Here is a 19961-nt window from a genome sequence, read left to right as displayed (position 1 = left end):
CTGCCATATTCCTGCCAACTACAAAACACTGCTGTAAAAGGTCATTTTCCAGTTGCCCATATTCCTTAAAAAGCTTTCAGTTCAATATTAATACATTATACAAAGTCAAATGGGAATAGCTACCAAAGCTGAAGGTGCAGAGTTAAATATCAATTTAAAATATCTGGGAAAGGAGTGGGGTAAGCCAGCCATAATGGATGGCACAGATGACTCCAACACTCAGGAGGCTGAGGGAAGAGAAGCATGAATTCAAAACAATCTATGTGGAGCCAGCAAAATGCCTGCTACTAAGTCTGATGACCTGAGTTCAATCCCTAAAACTCAGGAAGGAATCAACTCCTGCAAGTTGTCCCATAACCTCCATACAAGCGCATACCTCTTCCCCACTCCACAATTAAATAAATGTAGTAAGAAAAAGAAAATCAGAAGAATCTGGGCTCTGTGTGTATATGTACATAGTAAAACCCTGTATAAACAAGCCAGGCATAGTGGTGCATTTACTTAATCCCAGCACTTGGGAGGTAAAACCAGGTAGATCTGTGAGAGTTCAAGGCCAGGCTGGGCTACAGAGCTAGTTCAAAGACAACAAAGACTGTTATACAGGGAAACCCAATCTTGAGAAACCAAAATAAATAAAAAAGTTCTAAGCAAAGCTAAAGAGATGGCTCAGAGCCAGGCGGTGGTGGCACACGCCTTTAATCCCAGCACTTGGGAGGCAGAGGCAGGCAGATTTCTGAGTTCGAGGTAGCCTGGTCTACAGAGTGAGTTGCAGGACAGCCAGGGCTACACAGAGAAACCCTGTCTCGAAAAACAAACAAACAAACAAACAAAAAAGAGAGATGGCTCAGCAGTTAATAGCACATACTGTTCTTGTAGAGAACGTGAGTTTGGGTCCTAATACTTTTATTAGGCAATTACAACTGCCCATTAACTCCAACTCCAGAAGAATACAACACCTCTGACCACCACAGAAACCTGCACCCATGCACAAACAGGCAGAGAAAGATACAAACTCATGCATGGGGATGCCCCCCTCTTTAAAAAAGATGTGTGTGAAGCCCTGCAGTGGTGGCACATGCCTTTAATCCCAGCACTTGGGAGGCAGAGGCAGGTGGATTTCTGAGTTCGAGGCCAGCCTGGTCTACAGAGTGAGTTCCAGGATAGCCAAGGCTACACAGAGAAACCCCGTCTCAAAAAACCAAAAAAGTGTGCATGTGCATGGCACATGTGTAAAGAGGTCAGAAAAAGGTGTCCTATCTCCTAGTGTTGAATTACAGGTGAGGAGCCACACAATACAGGTATTAAGAACCAACTCAGGCCCTTCGGAAGAGCAGCAAATGTTCTTAACTACTATGCCATTTCTCTAGCTCCATCTAAACATAATTAAAAATAAAAATCTTAAGGTGCTTCATAGTTTACAAAACAACACTACATGCATAATTTTTATTAACACAGAAACTTACTAAAATAGTAGTCATCATTTCTAAGTTTAGGAAATTAAGGCTTAAAGATATCAAGTGACAGCCAGGCAGTGGTGGTGCACACCTTTAATCCCAGCACTTGGGAATTAGAGACTGACAGATCTGAGTCTACAGAATGAGTTCCAAGGCAGCCAGGGGTATAAAGAGAAAACTTGTCTTGAAAAACCAAAACAACAAACCAAAAAGAAATCAAGTGACTCAACCAAGATTTCTCTTCCAATGTAAGTTTGGGTTTGCCCTTCATGGACTTAGTCACTACTACACGATGAGCAGAAAGCACCTGGCTCATGGAGAAAATTCTCTGCTTTACCACCAATTTCTCCTCGGTCAGTCCTTGTATTCAACTACACAATATGACCACAGGGGACTTTCATGGTAATCTAACTTAGGGCACCATGTTAGGCACGGAAATTCACATTCCCCTCACTTATTACAAATTCCCCAAGGATCCCCCAAGCATATCACGTCCATTCCACATGCCCACTTCTGTGGGACTTCCTATCCCTTGGGAGCACTGCCACCTGCACTAGGTGTAAAATTCGCTGGGGACTACCTGAAATCATCTAACCTCACACTTGGTACATGGAGGTTTACTTCACATGATGCTTCCAATATTACTCCCTATGTTTACAGGGATCCCATTAGATTCTGATATGACCCTATTATGAACAATTGGGATTTATGTGGCCCATCTAATTGTCTTGATTTATACCCCCTTACTCTTCCTAAAAGGTGGCCATCTCTTTAATGGGATGTATTTCCACATAAACTGGTCAGCGAAAATGTGGACTGGGGCAACCCTATGAATGTGACCACTGGCAGCCAGATTGGCTGGAAAGCCACCCTACACTGTGTCCAACATCCTGTTTCTTTCTGGTCACTAATGCCATCATTGTCAGAGACAGCCTTAACTATTTTAATGAGAGATGTCTCCTGACCACCTGCTGGATGGGGTATTCAACAATGGATATCCTGATGAGGGAACCAGCCTCATGGATGCCTGTTGGTAAATACCACCCACTTTCATGCTGTCATTCTGACGGCCCAGACTCACTTACAACCCTTACACTGGGGAAAGAGAGATTTTGGTATTATAGCTGCCATCATTGCAGCCATCACTGAAGGCACTGCCAGGGCAACAACAGCTGCTGTTGCCTTGACCCTGACAACCATTATGGCAGAGACTGTCAATACTGTAGTCTCTAAGTCAGTTGAAGTGCTGCAGGCACAGCAGGTACTAAATCAACAACCCTTTTACAACAACAGATTGACTTGTTTACAAAAGAATTGTCCCTTGTTAAGGACAAGTGTCTATTGGCATGCGACCCCAGGTTTCACTCAATCTGCCTAACCCCTTACTAGGTACATAACACCACTGAAGCCAACAACAGTTGGCTCAATATCTTAAAGGTACCTGGTCAGACAAATTCCTAACTATTCTGTTGTATTAAAAGAGAATATAGCCAACCTCAATGTGACCACTGTATCTGTGTTCTCCCTAGATGCCAGATTCTTGGGAAAAGTGTGGGACAATATAAGATGCTGTTTGACCCCTCGTGGATAGTCACTTATGCTATGATGGAAGGAACTGTCATACTAATAATTATTTTAAGTATCTGGCACAGCATATCTCCAGATAATGTTCCATAAATAAGGCGACGCTCAAGGTGCTGATGGCTCTCAAAAAACCCAATTGCAGCACCCCCTAAGGACGTGATCAGAGCATGGATGGCAGAGATCCATGAGACCACTATGTGGGTTGTTCCTCATCTCCCCCTTGTGTGACATGCCTCTGGAGTGGTATCTCTTTGAGGGCTGGTAGTCAACGATGGGTAACATCCTGGAAGACAGAACAACCTAAGAAAGGCACAGTCCAGTATACTGGGAATCCTCCAAAGTGGGGTCAACAATGTCAAGGCAATGGCACCCAGGCTCCCACTAGGCTGTCAAAATCTAAAAAAACGAAAGGGTGGATATGTAGCAGGAACAGCGGCCTGCCTTATGTAAACGCTGGGGGCTGTGCAGCTACAAAAGCATCTCCTGCAAGAGGACCTAAATGAGGACTGCCTAAGAGACCAAGGATTGCTGGTACAGACAATGCCAGCCAAAGACCTGCTGTTTAGAAGAGATGCTTTCTTGGGATCAATGGGGTGTAGGTAGAGGGTATTAAAGGAGCTTGCAGCAGTGCTCAGATAAGCTTGCTTGTTTCTCACATGCTCCTTGAGTCTGTGTCGTTGACTCTGTGCCACCTCACCTCCAACCCCTAAAGGCAGGTAGGGTCAGGCAGCAAGTAGTCCAAGACACAGACAACAGATCACACAAACTATGTATGGAAAAACCAATAATCCTTCAAAAAGGGCATCTTCTAAATTTATAAAACATTTTCTCAACTTACAGGAATGTTTATGCAACAAATGTTCCTGAATATCTTTTAGAAAACAACATTTTAGGCACAATTTTGTATTTTATTATTTTATATTTGTGGATGTTTTGCTGGCATGAATGTCTGTGCACTATATGCATGCAGTGACCCATGCAGGCCAAAAGAGGGCATCAGATCCCCTGGGACTGGAATCACAGACAGTTGTGAGCCACCTTGTGGGTTCTGGCAATTAAACTTGGGTCCTCTGGAAGAGCAACCAATGCTCTGAACTGAACCACTGTATTTTGCTTTTAAGATACTATCAGACTACGAGGGTAGGCAAGAACTATTTATAAAGTATAGTGAAATAAAAGAAAGTATATTTAAATCTTTATGGGAAAGTAAGAAAAGGCTTTCCAGAGAAAGCAGTGTTTAAGTTGAGATTTGGAGACTAATCTGAGAATTATAAACTGTATTTATTCACATATTAACTGTAATGAAGAAAAGACATACTGGATAAAAAGGCAAAGGTTAAGATCATAAATGGCCTTGAATGCTAAGCAAGTTTAAATTTTATCTTTTCAATGAGTGGGAACTACTGAATATTTTTAACAAATATATGTTAAATATGTTTATATATATGTTAATATATATATGTTAAAATACATATATATGTTAAAAAATAAAAGTATGTAGACTGTTCAAGAATACTTCAAAGACAATATGATTAGAGTTTAAAAGAGAACAAGAATAAGTCAACTACAGTGGTTCATGCTTGCAATCCTAGCCCTCAGGAGATCAAAGCAAGGGGACTTTGTTAAAAGTTAAAAGATGGCCTAGGCAATATAAACCTCTGAGCCAGCCTTGACCACAGTGAGACTCTACCTCCAAAAGGAAAAAGGGGAATGCACCAATCATGGTGCCCAGTCTGGTAGTGCATGTCAGTAATCCTAGCACTCAGAAAATAGTCAAACAAATTGCTCAAAGTCTGAAGCCAGCTTGGTCTACATAGTAAGTTCTAGGCCAGTCTGATCTAAATAATAAGATCAAATCTCAAAACAGCTAGCCAACCAGAACCTATGGGCACACAGCAGTTGGAAGGAGAAGAAAAATTGAGATTTGAGGTCATTCTCCCACACATATCCATCCTGGGCTATGGAATCTATCTCAAAACACACAGACCAGGCACTATGCCTTTAGTCCCAGCACTCAGGGAGCAGAGGCAGGTGAATCTCTGTGAGTTCAAAGCCAACCAGCTCTACAGAATAAGTTCTAGGACAGACAAGGTTACACAGAGAAAACTTTTCTAGAAACCCCCACCTTCCCCTCCAAATATCCACATATAATCAAACAAAAGACTTTGTGGAAATATTCTTTATCAGAATTTCAGTGATGGACATGAATTAGTGAAAATTCAGAAGAAACCAAAGATTGAGAAATATACCCAAAATAACAAATAAAAGTAATAGGCCTAGTGGTACATGTAAACTAAACAATTCTGGCATTTAAGAGGCTGAGGCAAGAGGACGAATTCAACACCAGCCTGGTTTACATAGTTAGACCCTATCTCAAAGAAAAAAATACAAAAAGAGAGAATGGAATTGGAGAGGGGAAACGGAAGGTGATCATGGTAAAAGTATATTGCATACATTCTCAAAGAATACATACAAATTATTACTTTAAAGGAGTAGTGTCAATGATGCTCACATTTCTGGCTTTGATGACTCAATAACTCACAAAAGAGAAACAATGTTAACCGGAGTATTATATTTGGAGTAACAATAAAATATGGGAATAGACATGTTTGCCTTTAGATAGAATAATTAATATATATATATATATATATATATATATATATATATTAATACACTTAAAGATTTTAAGTCTTAGTAACTAAAAATTATTTATTTCAATGGGGAGGCAATCTTTTTGTCATTATTTATATAATTCTTTTTAAAAGTAATTTGTTTATTTTTATTTTATGGGCTTTGGAGTTCTGCCTGCATGTATGTCTGTGTGATGTCATGTTCCCTAGAACTGGAATTACAGACAGTAAGATGCCAGTGAGTGCTGGGAATTGAACCTGGGTCCTCTCTAAAGAGCAGCCAGTGCTCTTCACTGCTGAGCCATCTCTCCAGCCCTCATATTTATATAATTCTTTAAAGCTTACAAAACATTTTACAGAGGCTAGAGAGATGGCTCAGTGGTTATATACATGTACAGCTCCCTGAAGACCTGAATTCAGTTCCCAGTACCCACATCTGGGTACTTGAATCTTGCAACTACCTGTAACTCATTTCTTCTAGTCTCTCTGAGTACTACATGCACACGTGTGTACAAGCTCTCTAAAATAAAGTAAAATTTTATAACATTTTACAATCTCATATTGTATTTATCACATTTATTTTGTTATAAATGAAGTTTACAGTTAGTAGAAATAGACTATTATGCCAATTTGATAACAAATATGACTATTAACTATATGACAGGAATTATATTATGCACTAAACAAAGTATCAAAATAAATACCATAAATATGAATCCACACCTCTAAAACCTTTATCACGAGAGAGGAAACAACAAGCAATAAATTTAATTTTTTTCTTTCTTTTCTTTGTGTGTGTATTTTTGGTTTAACAGCCCTGGCTGTCCTGTAATTCACTCTGTAGACCAGGCTAGCTTCAAATACGGAGATCGCCAGCCTCTGTCTCCCAAGAGCTGGGAAGAGTTTGCCATCACTGCCCAGCACAAGTAAATGCTTTAAAGTTGTTAAGTACCATGAAAAAGAAAAGAGCAAAAGAAGACTATTAGATGTCAAGGATAGATGGGAGCTGAAGGTAAGATTCTAGAGTTAGGAAAACTTGATGTGGTGGTGAATGCCTGTATTTCAGCATTTGTGAAGTAGAAGCAAGAGAATCAGAACTCCAAGATCATGCTCAATTCTACAGTATGTTTAAGGCCAGCCTAAGATAGCTGAGACCCTTCTCAATAAATAAATAAATGGATAGATGAACAGTAAGGTGGCTCAGCAAATAAAGACACACACACACACAGAGACACACACACACACACAAACAAAATTTAGGGCTGGGGTAAGAACTCAACATTAGCTGAGCACTGGCTGTTCTTCAAGAGGACCCACATTCAGTTCCTATCACACTCATGGTAACTCCTGTCTGTCTTCTGGCCTTTACAGTTACCAGGCATGCATAGTCCACATAAATACACAAAGACAAAACACTTGTACACATAAAGTAAAAAGTAAAAATACAAATAAATGGTAGAAAATAAGGCCTCACTGAAAAGATTACATTTAGTCAGGCATTGAAGCTCACCTCTGTAATTCCAGTACTTCAGAGGCTGAATGAAGCAGGCTAGCCCAGGCACTAAATAAAACCTTGTCTCAAAAAATAAAACAAGGGGCTGGAGAGATGACTCGGTGGTTGCAAACATTGGCTGCTTATTGCATAGGCCCAGGTTCAATTCCCAGCAATCACATGGCAGCTAACAACTGTAACTCCAGTTCCAGAGGTACTGACATTCATGTAGGCAAAACACCCATAAAGTAAAATAAAAATTAAGAAAAGAAAGAAAGAAAAGAAAAGAAAAGAAAGGAAAGGAAAAGAAAAGAAAAGAAAAGAAAAGAAAAGAAAAGATGGCCCTGAAGCAATTATATGAAAGACATGTGGCAATTAGCTGTATTATCTCCATTGTAGAAAAGTTGCTATGACAGGTGGGCAGTCATCTCAGCACTTGGGAGGCTGAGGCTGGAGAATCAGAAATCCTAGGTCACCCTGAACTATGTGGCTAGTCACAAACAAACTACAGCTCATGAAAACGTAAGATAAAGAGTAAAAGGATCTAGAAACACAGCTCAGTTGTAGAACACTTGCCTAGCATGCAACACCCCTAAGTTAAACCCCTTCAAAAAAGAAAAGAAAAAAAAAAAAAAAAGAAGATTCTCTACTCTTACACTTCACTATTTCACTTTGCAACATACTAGTCTATTCTCTTCTTCCATAATTCTAGGTCTAGACTATTAAAAAGTTCACTGTAAATAATGTAAGCTCTCCAGTTAACACTTGCAAATCCCTCACAATTACTCTAAGAATTTATTATTTTTAGTGCCTAATATAAATTCCCTTTACATCCCAATCCATATTTTGGAAGGTTATAAATTTAACTCCTTTGTACACAGTCCAAACAAGACAAAAAACAACAGTTTTGATCAGAAATCTTAAAGTAGTAAGTCTGTTAGGCTCAAGTAATAATAATAATACCATGAATTCTCTAAAAAATGTCTATCAGTCAGGTGTAATTACAGTAAGAGGTTTCAACAATTAATACTTTGCTTAATTTCTTTAGCAGTCTACCTGATAACATCTATGTATTTAAAAAAAAAAATTTCCCGGCATATTAGTAGGAGTGGACATAAATACATAAAGTAGTAGACACCGTTAGTTTCAGCACTCGGGATGCAGAGGTAAACAGACTACAACTCTGAGGCCAGCCTGGTCCACATATTCTATCACTACTAAATTAATTCATTAAAATCAAAGGTGGGTGTAGGCATGCACACCTGTATGTAATCCCAGGAGTTGGGAGGCTATGTCAGGAGGAGGAGTCTCAGGCGAGCCTGGTCTATGTAGCAAGTTGCTAACTCAAAAAAACCTAAATAAATAAATGTAAGCAAACACACCCGGTGGGATGGCACACACCATTAATCTTAACATTTAGAAGGCTAAAGCAAAAGGATCACACAGGGAGTTGAAGACCAGCATGAGCTACAGTAAGAAACTGTTCCAAACAAGTTCTCATACCAAAAATGTGCAATTACTATGACTCTCTTATATCTGAAATGTGAACATTTTATACCTCAAAAGAAACAAACTAGCCAGGCATGGTAGCATAGGCTTTTAATCCCAGCACTCAGAGATAGGGTAATCTCTGAGAGTTCCAGGCCAGACCCTGTCTCAAAAAAGAAACCAAACCAAATAAAACAGAAACAAAGTATGCACCTGTTACTCTTGCTAATATAATCCCAAACTCTTGAAGTTTCTGACCAGTTGTACTTATTCAAGGCAATGGCAATTTAAGGTATTTTGAGGAAAACAATACATATCACAGAGGCAATTTATAAAGCCTTAATGACCATGTGTCATTCCTCTCCTATCCTAGGAACTCAGGTAGTATGGAAGCACTTTATGAGTCTACCAAAGAGAAGGTACTATGGAATATAAGCAAAAATAGATACCTTCTTCCCCAAAGCCATTCTTTTTCACAAAAACCAATTTTTTCATACTAGGCCAAAATTAATTGATCTGCAACTCTGTGGCATCATGTTGATGGGATTTTCCCCAGGCAATAAACAGGTGGACAGTTTTATGCTAGAACTAGAATTGGAATCAATCTAGGTTATGTATTTTTTTTCCTCCTTTCCTTCACAAAATGCTTGATATTGTGTATTGACATCTAAGGACACTGGGCTGTAAAACCTTCAAAGGTCTAGGAAACAAAATCCTTTGAACCCACTTATGGCTCAATTTTACAATTTCTCTAGCAGTTGTTTTCATCGAACAAATCTGTTTTGACTTTTCTCAATACACAATATGAGCCCCCTAAGCTAAGTGCAGAAGGGCTGCTTGTTAGCTTGTCTCCTAAATGGGTGGCTAACAGAGAATACGCTCCAGAATCTAGAACCAGTACAGCACAGCTGCTGTTTCCCTACACAGCTTGGAGAGAAAGAAAAAGCAGTTAAATGGAGGTAAGAGGTCTGCTTGACAAACATAGGTCACCGCTTAAAACAAGGAGAGCCAGGAGTGCTGGAACACACCTTTAACCCCAGCACTCAGGAGGCAGAGGCAGATGGATGTGAGTCTAGGACAACCTGATCTATAGCACCAATTCAATGACAGCCAAAGCTGTGTAGAGAAACTCTTGTCTCAAAGAAAAAAAGACAAGGGAATCCTGAGATTTAGCCTTTCTGAGCACAATGAGACCTCTTCAACCTTCAAACTTTTTTTTTTATCCCCTTTATTTCAAAACAGGGTTTCTCTGTATAGCCATGATTGTTCTGGAATTCACTCTGTAAACCAGACTGGCCTCAAACTCACAGAGATCCTCCTGCCTCTACCTCCTGAGTGCTGGGATAAAAAAGGTGTTCAACTGTACTCTTAACCAGGGCCCAATCTAGAGTGTCCAGTAGGCCTAGTGGAACCAAGAAAGTGAAAGAGATACTCCACCACAGAGAGGAAAACACACAGGCCCTTTTTTTTTTTTTTTTTTTTTTTTTTGGGGGGGGGGGTTAGGAAGAGGGGGTAGGTAGGAAAGCTCAAAAGTGATATATGAAACAGAAAATGACCTTGATCAGAAGAACTGATCCCCAGCTCAGGATGAAAGGCCTGTACCAGCTCTTTTGTTTGGGGTTTAGTTGTTTTGAGAATGTGTTTTAATTCAGTAGCTCTAGCTATCTTGAACTCACTATGTAGTCTATGCTGCCTCAAATTCAGAGAGTCCTCCTTCAATTTCCCAAGTGTTGCCATTACATTCGTGATCCTAGAGAACACAACCTTTAGAAAGTACTGTAGAGCTGTGAGGGTTAGAAAAAAATTCCTCACATCTCTCTCCCTGTGCCCCTATGCTAAACACATTTTAAGTTACTGCCAGGATTTATATCTGAAGGGCTGATCAGGGAACCAGGATAACTTTTTTCTAGACAAGTACTTAACCGTAGCTTCTATTCAAACCCTGTTGAGACTGTTTCTAAACAGGAAGTTAACAGACATGACATAGTCAGGGGAAGTCATAGTCAGCACCATAAAGATGGATACTAATATCAAGCACAAATCACTCTCACCTCATTAAAAATGTCAACTAAAGAATCGGTAGCATAAAAATCTATATAAACCTCATCTCTTCTCAAACTATGTCATTCAACCTAGAAGTCCAGCCTTTTGATTCCTGTTAATACCTACCTCTTCCATAACTTTCACTGCCCCCAGACTGAAAAGTCTATTGTCAATTATATCAGACCAATACTCACCATGGACTATTTATAAACCTATCTTCTTAAAAAGCCCAAGGAAAGTCTATGCCTGACCCAGCCCAGCATCTGTGGTGTTTTATTTCCTTCCCTCAAAATGAGTTTAACCCCTCCACACAACTACCTTTAATATCACCAGAAGTTGCCTCCTTACCAATCAAGCACACAACTGCTGCTAATCTAGAACAATATTCTCTCTCTTCCCCCATCCCCAGGGTGTCAGAGCCCCTGGAACTAGAATTATAGACAGTTTCAGACAGCCTTGCAGGTGCTGGAAACTGGAGGAGTAGTCAGTACTTTTAATCTGAGCCATCTCTCCAGCTCCCTTCTAGGACAATTCTTATCAAGACTTCTCCTGCACCAAAAATATAAATCAAAGTGGTCATAAGACTTTAAGAAAGAATTTAAGTCCATGTATCAAAGAAAAAGCAATAAAGAAGTCACTCAACTCTCAAACAGGATAATTTCCAACAACTTACAAACACTATACAGAAACCAAAAAAACCTTCAGTCATGGCTGTAGGAAGGATAAGATGGTTGGAAGAAAGAGATGGGAGGGGAAGATTTCTTCTTACTTTGTGCCACGTTCATCTATTGTCTATTCAAATTATAAATTTCTGGAAAAGGAACGGCTCCAAAAAACTACAAAAGTACCAGCTCTTCTCCAATCCACATAGATCAAACCTTTTACTCCAGTTTCAAGCACTATTTCAAATCTTGCTGGGTAGGCATGAAAACACTGTCTCTCTTTGCTAAAAGACTATTTAATTTATATTTTTCCCACCTCTGAAGCATACACACAAAAGCCCTTCAAGTTCAAGTAAAAACACTGGTTCTCAGAAAGCTACCTTACTCTCCAGAAGAGAACAGGGAAACACTGCTAATTTCAGCATCCACATGCTACCTACCCACCAGTAATGCCTCCACCTCCATCTCAGGCCAGTCCTTATGAAGGAACATCTTATGTTTCGAGGGAACTGAGTGCTGAGGATGAACTCAAAGAAGGCACCATACCTTTATAGGGCAGGGAAGCTGTCCGGGACAGCGATTAACACCTGAATCTCTTCATTCACTGGAGTAACTAGCTCCTTCAGGTAACTGAGCCCAAGGAGGCAAAAAGTACTCTAAGTCCTGACTTGGTCGGGAAGGGTAAATTCTAGTTTCATCAACCCTCAAGAAGTGAACTAGGAAACAGATCCAGTGTGTCCCAGAAGCCCAGCTGAGAAAATGGGTGGTTTAGTTACTATACAAGGTAAGTAACCCACGCAAGTCAAGACAATTCCCTTTTCTTACGGAGGGCAAAGGAACGGTGGACGACGAAATAAAGGGGTAAGGTTCTGCACTCCTGATCCTGTCCCTACAGATAAAGATAATTATCCAGTGCTTCCTCCACCCTTAAGGATCCCCTTTTCGTTCTACCCGCCAGCAAACACAGGACTCGGTGCAGGGAGCGGCCCCCGCACCCCGAGGGCACTACTGGGGGCGGAGAGTTAAAAACACTGAGAGGACGCTCCGGAGAAGAGCGGAGCATGGCGGGCATGAGGTACTGAGTGAAAAGGGGGATGGCGAGGGAAACGGGGAGCGAGGGAGGGGAGAAAGAGTAAAAAGAGAAGACACGAAGGGACACCAGCCGGGTCGCGCGAGGCCTAAGTGAAAGACCAGGGCGCGCGCGCGGGGGGGAGGGGAAGAGGTGAAGGGGAGCGCGAGGCGGGGGCGCGCGGGCCGGGCTGGGGGAGGGGACGCCAGGCGGGGGCGCGCGGGCGGGCGTCGGCTCGCGGGCGCTTCCCCTCCCCCCGCCCTCCACCTTTCCCCTCCCCCACCGCTGCCTTCTCGCAGCCTCGCTCCCTCCGTCGCTCCTCACCGCCCCCGGGCGGGCTGGCGGCCAGGCTGGCCTAGGCCTGAGCTCCTCACCTGGCAGCGGCGGCGGAACTCCCGACCAGGTCGCCTCCTCAGGCGGCCGCGAAGGCGTCGAAAAAGGAGGCGGCGACGGCACAGTGGGATCCAGACCCCACTGGCGGGTCCAGGAGCGGGGGTGGGGGAGGGGGCGGGCCGGGTCGGGGAGGGCGGGCGGGCGGAGCAGACACTGCGGTACAGACAGGGGCAGCAGCGGCGGCGGCGGCTGCACCGGCGGCGGCGGCACCACACAAACAAGGACGCTGATTGGGCAGCTGCCAAGCGCCTTGACTCCGCCTTAACCACACGCCACGACGGCCATTGGAGGAACTTAGCCGGCTACCCGCCCTCCTCTTCTTGCTCCTACCAATAGAAAGCGGGATACCGAGACTTCACCCCACCCTTGAAGGGTGGGTGGCTGGAGAAGTAGTGATTGGCGTTAAGAAAATCCAATCCTAAAAGGAGAAGGGGGATGGTCTAGCGGGGGCGCGTTAATGGGTACCTCGGCCAGTCCCAGACACATCCGGGTCTTCGACAGCCCATTAAGTGTCGGGGGTCAAAAAATCGCTTCAGGCTGCAGCTTTACCTTATAGACGTTTTGGTCCCCTGGCAGCCGCCGTACCACCTAGTCTCTCAAAACCGGGATTCTCCTTTGGCAGGCTCTCATTCTTTCACGTCTAAAGATGGAGACTGAGAACGGCGCTGGGCTCTTGTGTTTGGATGGGTGGTGTTTCATCGCGACAGAATCCATGAATTTAAGGACAGAACTAGCTTTAGGGGCTCGGGCCTTGTCTGGGGTGTGGCCTGCCTCGTTCTGCCCAAGGCCTTGGGACTCCTGTGTTAATTTTCTTCTGATCGGTCCTCTCCTGACTGTAGCATAACAGCAGAAAGAAAAAAATTAGCTAAATTTACCGAATTTATGGTGTTCATAGTGTATTCTCTGGGATCTGGTCTTCTGTTCACAGTGAGGAAACAGCTTCCCACCCCACCCTATTGCACTAGCCAAGTCAAGGCCCAGCTTCTTTTGCTAGCCTGGCTACCTCCTACTTCCTCGAAGCGGTTAGGCCCGCCTACATTCAACGTTTCTAGAACACCATGAATATTCTTTCTGAGCTCCCTGGAGATGAGAACTAATTATCACAAAAATAAACACATTGAAAGAATAATAACTTTGGGGGGGGAACAAGAACTGTGCAGGAGCCGGGCAGTGGTGGCGCACGCCTTTAATCCCAGCACTTGGGTGGCAGAGGCAGGCGGATTTCTGAGGCCAGCCTGGTCTACGGAGTGAGTTCCAGGACAGCCAAGGCTATACAGAGAAACCCTGTCTCGAAAAAAAAAAAAAAAAAAAAAAAAAAAAAAGAAAGAAAGAAAGAAAGAAAGAAAAAGGAACTGTGCAGGGCACTGTGTTGAGAGCTTTAAATAAATTATTCTCTGTGAGGTAGGTATTGGTCATCCTATCTTACAGATGAAGAAAGTAAGGTATAGATTAAAAGACAAAGTTACACAAGTGACAGACTTGAAATTTAAACCCGTATCTATTAAGGAACGGTCAGAGAGATTAAACAACTTGCCAAAGGTAGACAGCAACCAAGCAATGGCTAAAAGTCAGAAATAACTAGTGCCAGAGACAGTAGAGAAGGCATTCTTCAAATCACTATGGAAATAAAACTGTAAGCCTGACATGATGGTACACAAATGTAACTCCATCACTGGGATGCTGAGGTTCCAGGTTAGCCTAGGCTAGATATGAAGACGTTTCAGATTTCTTTAAATGGGGGCTGAAGAGAGTGCTCAGTAGTCAAGCACTTGTTGCTCCTCAGAGGGCCCAGGTTCTATTCCCAGCACCCATGTGGTGGTTCACAACCATTTGTAATTCCAGTTCAAGGGATCCATAGCCCTCCTCTGACTTCCCCGAGCACCAGCTACCCATATAGTACGTATGCATTCATGCAAGGAAAACACATTTTTTTAAATACCTAAAAATTAATTTTTAAAAGTTGAACTAGAGAATATAGCTAAGTGATAGAGAATACTAGTTAGCAAGATCAAAACCCAATACTGCAAAATATATATAAATAAAGCTAATTATGATGGAGAGCTGGGCATGGCAGTACATGCCTTTAATCCAAACACTTGTGGGGCAGAGGAAGGTGAATCTCTGAGTTCAAGGCCAGCCTGATTTACAGAGCAAATTCCAAGACAGCCAGGGCTACACAGAAACACTGTCTTGAAAACAACAAAGAATTGTGATGGAGAACATAACCACATGAAGATAATATAGGAAGGAAATAAAAAGGACAGATGAGAAACTCACCTAGAGCCCACAGATACACAAGTACAAATGTGTGTGTGTGTGTGTGTGTGTGTGTGCATGCATCTACAGAGATCAGAGGCATCGTATCTTCCAAAGTTGTTCTCCACCTTATTTTAAAGACAAAGTCTGTCAATAAACCCAGAGTTTCAAGAATGAGACTGACAGTAACAAGTGCTGGGGACCCTCCTGTCTCCTCCTTCCCAGCTTGAGGACTACAGATGCATACATGCCCGAGGTTTTAGGTTTTAGGTGCATACTGGAAACCAGAATTTAGGTCCTCATACTTGGCACAGCAGACACCAACTAAGCCATGTCCACAGCCCTCCATTCCTTGCCTGCTTGTTTCTCTCTTTTTTTTTTTCTTTTTTCTTTTTTTTTTCATAGATGGTCATGAGCCTCCATGTGGTTACAGGAAATTGAACTCAGACCTCTGAAAGAGTAGTCAGTACTCTTAACCACTGAACCATGTCTCCAGCACTGAACCATGTCTCCAGCCCTACCTGTTTGTTTCTTTTTTTTTTTTTAAAGATTTATTTATTTTATGTATATGAGTACACTGTAGCTATCTTCAGACACACCAGAAGAGGGCATCAGATCCCATTACAGATGGTTGTGAGCCGCCATGTGGTTGCTGGGAATTGAACTCAAATCCTCTGGAAGAGCAACCAGTGCTTTTAACCACTGAGCCATCTCTCCAGCCCCATGTTTGTTTCTTATATATGTGTGTATGCATGTGGGTCCATGTGCTGTGTCCCACCCTGTTTGTTTCTTATATATGTGTGTATGCATGTGGATCCATGTGCTGTGTCCCACCCTATTTGTCTCTTACATGTGTGTGTATGCATGTGGGTCCATGTGCTGTGTCCCACCCTATTTGTCTCTTACATGTGTGTGTATGCATGTGGGTCCATTTGCTGTGTCCCACCCTATTTGTCTCTTACATATCTGTATATGCATGTGGGTCCATGTGCTGTGTCCCACCCTATTTGTCTCTTACATATATGTGTATGCATGTGGGTCCATGTGCTGTGTCCCACGTATAGAGGAAAAGGAACAACTTACAAGAGTCAGTTCTCTCTTCCCACTATATGGTTCCCAGGAATGGATCTCAGGTTGCCAGGCTTCATGGCCAAGTGCCTTGACCTTCTGAGCCATCTTTCTGTAAACCAGGTTTCACTCTGTGGTCTAACATGGCCTTGAAATTATGGCAATCCTCCTGCCTCAGCCTCACAAGTGTTGAGATTACAATACTAAGTCACCACACCTGGACCATTGTCTTAGTGTTTTACTGCTGTGAACAGATATCATGACCAAAGCAACTCTTATAAGGACACCATTTAATTGGGGCTGGCTTACAGGTTCAGAGGTTCAGTCCATTATCATCACGGCAGGAACCAGCATCCATCTATCCATCAGCATCCAGGCAGGCATGGGACAGGCAGAGCTGAGAGTTCTATGTTGGGAGCTGACTTTTAGCAGAAAGCGGCTATCAGCTTTGCAGCCATCTTGAGCCATATAACCTGACATGAGACTTGTTTTTCAACAGCCTACAACAGCTGAAGCACACTCTGATATCCCACATACCTTGTTTTGCTGTTTAGTGCCCACGCCTGCAAGGCGCACAGTGCACGAGCTATCCACTTGCTATCCACACTATACACACCTGTAAGGCTTATGTCATATCCACGCCTGCAAGGCACGTGGCAAAAGTGTATAAATACCCCAGATTTCCCTTCAATAAAAGAGACTTGATCAGAACCTCTGTCTTGTCTCCATTCTTTGAGTCTCTTCCCCTTTATCCTCCCTCTCCCTCTCCCTCTTCCCCTCCCCCTCCCTCTCCCCCTCCCCTTCCCCTCCCCCTCCCCCTCCCTCTCTCCTCTCTCCTCTCTCTATAGACCCTGACCCGCAGACAGAAGCAGCAGAGTGGTCCAGGACATTTTGGCCCCCAAGCGTGGAGCGGAGAGGGCCGCAACATTTCTGGCCGCCCAAAGTGGGGCAGCTCGGACCTCAACAGTTCTACACCTTCATCTGAAGGCTGCTAGTGAATACTGACTTCCACACAGCTAGCGTGAGAGTCTTAAAGCCCATATCCACAGTGACACACCAATTCCAACAAGGCCACAACTACTCCAACAGGGCCACACCGTCTAATAGTGCCACTCCCTGAGCCAAGCATATACAAACCATAACAACCATATATTTAATTTGTATTATAAGGCTAAACAACCTGTTTGCATTCTAGTATTGTGTCCAGATAAATAACACGACCTTGAGTTAAAGTGCTTAGGTTTAGATGTTGGCTCTGAACCTGACCAGTTTCTATGATTGATGTGTGTGTGCAGATTACTTTTTTAAAAATCTAGTCCCTTGTTCGCCCAACTGTACAAGAAGAGTACTGAATATAACTCATAGGTTTATTGTTGGGATTATAAAATAATATTTCTTTGATTTTTCTGGGCTATGCCAAGAACAAGAATGTATTTTTTGGGGTTGAAAAAAATAATGGCTCAGCAGTTAAAAAACATTGGTTATCCTTCTAGAAGACCAACTTCCTAGCACCCACGCGGTGGCTCATGATCTGTAATCCAGGGATTTAATGCCCTCTTCTGGCCTCCTCCTCAGGCACTAAGCACACAAGTGGTACACAGACACACATGCAGGCAAACATACACACACACAAAGCAGACTTTTATAAAAAATATAGTATTTGATATTTATACTAAATATAAGAATTTTCCTAATGTTCCAATGATTTCACAATTTTAGCTCCAAATTCAGCTTGTTTATATTTTAACTCCTTCATCATCAGCTTTTGCTCACTCCCTTGAGTCACTGAACACGTGATAAAACACCTAGTATAGATCTTGTGTTTGCTGTTGAAGAAGTCCTACAAAACACTCAACCAGGCACTTACTTTGTTATGTGGTGAGGGTATGGCAGTGAATTAGACAAAGCCATTGATTGCTCTTACACAGAAATTCATCTTGACTAAAGCTTTGTCCACCAAAAAAAAAGTTTTAAAAAGTTTAAAAGTTAAAGCAAAGTTTCTCTGTCATCTAAAGGACCATCTGTAGTAAGAATTCTGGAATTTGGGTTTCTTTGGGGGAAAAAAAAACCACACACACACACAAATATTATAGGAATGTGCTTTCATTTTAAATCCCAGGTGTAGAGGTGTGGGGCTGCTTCAGACTGTCCACAGCAGCTGACTATGATTTGCCTCCTGCTGTAGCAGAGCTGTGGTTCTGCCAGCTGCAGATAATTCCTGTGATTGTGTGATAGTTGGGATTCTGGGAACTTTTCAAAGGGTATATAAATTTAAGGGCTCTGAGCGGCAAGGCTGGTGGTGATTGGTGATTCGGAGCATGGCGGGGAGGAAAGCTTAGTTGCTGTTTGTTAGTAGTTATGCTCAAAGATGAAACAAAGAAAAATTAGATTCAAGAACTCTCTCTCTCTCTCTGTTCTTTTTTTTGCTTCTATCTAGTGATAGGAGGTAAAAGTGGGGGTGTTGGAACTAAAGGGTGGGAAAAAGAAGAAACCACAAAGTAGCAAAGATCAGCTATAAGTGGTGCCTCAAGATAGGGCTCAAAGTTAAGGATAAAAATGGGAAATTTTATTCCAAATGCAGTAGAGGAAACTGCAGCAGAGGACAAAGGAATAGATTTTTTTCTTTCAACTGGCAAGCAAGAAGTTTATTGCAGCTGCTGCCACTGGGATATTCCCTGCTTTGCTCCCGGATGGAATTTTCTGCTTTTTGAGCAGTTGAAAAAAGTGCAGGTGGAAATGGAGGGGCCTGAGAAACAAACAAACAAAAGGCCTAACTGGGAAAACGGGCACTTTTCTAAAGTGTTGCAGTGTCGGAGGTGCAACTCCGAGAGGCTGCGGTGGAAAGAGGCACCCAACAAAACAAAAAGGCTCGATCCTTTTGTTTCCTGCAGGAAGAAAGGGAAAGAAACTTCATGGAGGGTCAGAGAAAAGCTGAGAAAGTGGGAGGACAAGCCGATGAAAGCCCATTTCAAGAGAAAGGTTTGAACTCAACAGACAATTGCATCTGTTCTTGTGCATTGATGCACCACCCTTCATCCAGCAACTGGTCCTTGACTATTCCTTCCCTCACTCTATCTTCCTGTTCAGTGTTCACAGCTTCTTCCCTCCACCATGTTAACCACTGCGACTGTGGACCAGCCTCTACTACAGCTGTCACCGATCCCTGCCAGTCTTGGGGAGTAATTCTATGTTGAGTAGCCCAGTTATTTAGAATTTGTCTGGAGAGATGGCTCAACGGTTGAAAGCATGGACTGCTCTTCCAGAGGTCCTGGGTTCAATTCCCAGCAAACACATGGTGGCTCACAACCATCTGTGATGGCATCTGATGTCCTCTCTGGTGTGTCTGAAGACAGCAACAGTGTGCTCATGTAAATAATATATAGAATTTGTCATATAAAGTGAGTGCATTCTATATGAAACCATGGTCTTTAAATTTTTCCTTAGATCAATCATTTCTATAGGACACCATCCTTCTTCATCATAATCTTGTTTTAACCATTAGCAAGCATACACTGTACAACTGTAGGTTTACTGTAGAACAATATTTAGTGGCTTGAAGAGCTTGAGACAAAGTTGAGTCGGGGGAATAATCCACCTTGTTTATATAAGATTATATAAGGCCCTGGAGAAGCTTTCACTGATTTTTTACAAAGATTAGTCTCAGCTGTGAAACAAAGTTGTATAAGACTGACAAAAGACAGGTGTTGATAAAGACCTTGGCACATGAAAATGCAAATACCGAATGTAAAAAAGTTATCAGACCATTAAAGTTGAGAGCAGCACTTATGGACCAGTGGATAAGAGATATGACTGATATTGGTT

At 42.5% G+C, this 19961-nt stretch overlaps 1 protein-coding gene across 2 annotated transcripts in view; it reads right to left on the bottom strand.

The window, feature by feature from the left end:
* Gatad2b (GATA zinc finger domain containing 2B) overlaps positions 1–13040 on the bottom strand; it is a 71934-nt gene extending 58894 nt beyond the window's left edge. For both annotated transcript variants that reach the window (XM_034501399.2, XM_076932816.1), the window contains exon 1: positions 12797–13040. The gene's annotated coding sequence lies outside the window, so the exon portion shown is untranslated. The remainder of the gene's footprint in view (positions 1–12796) is intronic.
* Positions 13041–19961: the final 6921 nt, after the last annotated feature.

Source organism: Arvicanthis niloticus, chromosome 4, assembly GCF_011762505.2.
Source record: "Arvicanthis niloticus isolate mArvNil1 chromosome 4, mArvNil1.pat.X, whole genome shotgun sequence".
NCBI lineage: Eukaryota > Metazoa > Chordata > Mammalia > Rodentia > Muridae > Arvicanthis > Arvicanthis niloticus.
Note: the sequence above shows the minus strand (reverse complement) of the source record. Positions and strands in the feature narration are given on the sequence as shown.